Here is a 3,849-nt window from a genome sequence, read left to right as displayed (position 1 = left end):
GGCATTATCCAGTGGGAGAGGGCCCACTCTCTACTCCCCACACACCCAGACGACCCCAGCCCACTCTGAAGGGATCTGACTGTGCAGCCAGTCGGCAAAAAATGTTTGGTCCAACATGGCATGGTGGCTCCGGTGAAGGGCTGGCGCACTGATGCCCACTTTGCCTCTTTACGCAGAGGCTTTTCCCGGTGACTCTCCTCAAACTGCACTGAAAGTGTCCTGTCAAAGTTTCTGACACAACAGCAAAGGTCACTTCTGAAATGAACATGAGACATTGAGTTATTAATCTAATTGCATAACTGTTGTTAAAACATGTTTCTTCCCTGACAAAGTAATAAAATGGACAGAAAGGAAGGTCGTAACTCAGTGAATCTGAAGAACACACCATGAACATCTACAGACACTGCTGATCCTTATTTGTCTTCAGAGAGTGTGAAATGAATCCATATGACAGGAACAAGCTGCAGCTAGTTTGCACATCAGGTTAAATGGGATTGATTTCTGAGATTCAACTATTTCAAAAAGCAATTTAACTAATGAAATGATTCAGGATGAATTTAGTTAAGATCTGATTTCAAAAAGGATCAAAATTAATCATGATCCACAAGAACATCATTCCCACTTTCCTCATAAACCTTTAAATGTTAAAGAAGTGATTAAAAAGTATTTAAAAAGACTAGGTTGAACTGCTACTGTTGCTTTTCCATTTATCAAGACACATTTGTTAAAATCTTTCTACTATGAAAAGGCAGGGCAGGCAGCACAACTAATGTATGATCTGAATAATTTATTTGTTAAAATGACTGGTTGTTAATATGTTTTTGTGCCTTTGGAGATGAATAAAGTCAATGAAACGGCATTCACAGATTATTATCCACTCTGATAAAAATAAAATCAACAAACTTTAAAAGATTTCCCCTCAGATTGGTACAATTAAAATGTTAAAACAATCATATATACACTTATAAAATAAATCCCCCAAAAAAGGGGATTTTAAAAGTCATTAATTGTTTTCACTGCTGTCATTATCCTGTGGTTTGAACATATTTAAAGATATGTTAAACTTCAGTTGTGTTTAATTTAGATTTAATGTTTTTCATTGTTTAAATAAGGAAATAATTCCTGCTTCTGAATATCAGTCAGCTGGCAGCAAAACATTAAAAATCATTAAAGATTAATTCTGAAACATGCCTGAAGTCCACAGTGGGAGGACATGAAAGCAATTTCACATCATCATTTCAAATATGTACTTTTTATTTAAATGCTGCTTTCGGTTTTTTATTAGGCTATTTTCACAAGTTTAAACACACTACACAAAAGTAACGTTTTCAAATTTTACATCTGATTAATAAAGTAATTCCAAATTGAAAATACAGCATCTACTGAAAACAGGCCTACGATTGGAATAATAATTCTTATAAGTATTTAACATTTCACTTTCTTTCCTTATTTCGATATGTTCCTGTAACTTATGTGATCTCACCAAATCAGCAAGTTTAAACAAATATATTTCTTTTAACACTGTGATCCTAAAATTAGGAAAAGATTTCTTTCATTTTGCAAAAGTGTTCCTGTCTGGTTGCATATATAAAAAAAATGTTTTTTAAATTTGTATTAATTTTTTTTAAATAAAACAATAAAAAAAAAAGACACTCTCAATTTCTATTTACTCAAAAGTTAATAGAATATTTTAAGGTGTATCATTTTGGAAGTGTGTAAACAAAGAAACGAGAAAAAAACAAAGACAAAAGATCAGTTTTATGTTTTGGAAAATGGTTCTCGTTAAAATAAGCCTGAGAGGAAGGTGCCACAAACCAGCACTCCCTGCTGAGAGGCCTGACTTCAAACTGCTGCCTGTGTGAGGTGTCATGGGGGATGTGAAAAGCCTTTTAAACATGGGAATTATTGTTCCCTCTTTTTTTTTCAACCTCCCATCCTCTGAAAACGTACCTCCTTTCTTCCTCTGCCCTTTAACCTCTCCCAACCCCCATCCCTCCATCTCATGTCTCTCTCTGCATTTCCCCTCTCCTTTCACAAGCTTGAAGACCAAACAACCGCGATGGCTCATCAGCAATAATTTCCCAGAAAAAAAGGGGCTAATGGAGCAGGTTTTGGTGGGTGGGAAGAGGGTTTTCTGCTTCGTCTTTTTCATGAAGAAGAAGAAGTAGGAGTAGTAGTAGTAGTAGTTAACCCTACCTCGAGCACTGAGCTGCTGTCTTCTAAAAAGGGCTCCCTTCCCCTCCCCACCTCACCTCCTCCCCCCTCTGCCTCCCTCTTGAAACAGACTCTATGGACTGCATGCATGACATTCCAGCTGTGTGGGTGGCACAGCCTTTTAACGGCGTCTCCAACAGTACACAGGGCTCCCATCGCACAACCCCACAGGAGCCTCCATCCGTCTTCATTCAGGTGCACGTCTTCATTCAGGAGCACCGGCATGCTCTCCATCAGCTGGGATTGTACCTGGGAAATCTGATGAGAAGTGTTCACGTCTTGCTTTTTAAAGGCAGAGAATTTCACAGCATGTGCACAACAGCACATTTTCTTTTGATTTTCTTTTGTTTGGAGACCCCAAGTAATTCAACAGTGGTAGGGCAGTTAGGTCACCTTGATACTTCCTGACTCCACCTCAGTGGTGGAAGAATTACATAGACTCTTTGCTTAAAAAGAAAAAAGTAGTAATATCCCAGTGTAAAAAAAACTCAGCCACAAGTAAAATGATTGTATTCAATAATTTGCTTAATTAAAAGTAAAGTTTTATCAGGAAAATATACTTGAACTATCAAAAGTAAAAGCACAAACTATGTTGAATGGCCTCTTATGGATGTTGGCATTGATGCATTGTGGGTGGTCAGTTGGGATAATTTTAGCTACTTCACATGCTGTGGAAGCATTGAGTCTATTAAAAGGGACCATATTTGATTTGTTGGTTCTGTATCTAAAATGTGGACATGTAAAGAAAAGTCAGCCATCAAATAAATGTAGTGAAGTTAAAGTAAAACGTGGCAAAAAAACAACATCTCCGTGGAAAGTTCACATACTTCAAATATTAAACATACTTCACATCTTAAATATTTTTGTATTTAGTGTGAGAACATTGTTGCATGGTATTTTTTTGTATTTTGACACCCTCAGCAAAAGCCCTGTTCACGCGGGACCACTTCAGTACTTTTGTACACACTAGGGTTTAGTTAGGTCAGAATTAAAGAAAAATTATAATGATGATGATTATTGTTATTTTTACACATCCACCGCTGGGGTCTGTCACAAGATTTGTTGTAGAAATTAAGCACTAATCTTTCTTCCTTTAATTGTGTATGGGTTTTTTTTTTTGCATTGGTTTAATCTTTAAATTGCCAAATAGAAACATTTCTACACAGGCTTGCTTACATGAGACTAACGCTAACATGACTGCTACCATGTTCCTCAGGTGTAGGAGCAGCAACTAACAGAAGAACCATACAACCTTCACCTCCTCCAAACCTCAAACACACCATTCTTCATTAAATCCATTAGTCAGGATTATTAGAGAGGTTTACTGAAGCTCCACATCTGTTGGTGGTAGATATTGATTTTGAACCACCCAAGATAAACAACAAACCTCATCACTAACTCATAGCCATCTGATAAATGTATAAGCTCGTTTTCCACTGAGGTGAGTGCATGAGCAGAGTCCAGGGGACAAAAAAAAAAAAAATCAACCACATTAACTGAACTTCAGAGGAATTCCTCACTTTACATACGGAATGCACTTCAGGTCAAAGGGCAAAGGGCCAGAGGGGAATCCACTCGCAGCCAGTCAGGCAGGCGGGCCTTATTTAAACCAGTCAGGAACGACTGGTTTGGAGA

Source organism: Monopterus albus, unplaced genomic scaffold (assembly GCF_001952655.1).
Source record: "Monopterus albus unplaced genomic scaffold, M_albus_1.0 scaffold75.1, whole genome shotgun sequence".
NCBI lineage: Eukaryota > Metazoa > Chordata > Actinopteri > Synbranchiformes > Synbranchidae > Monopterus > Monopterus albus.
This window is presented reverse-complemented; position numbering follows the sequence as displayed.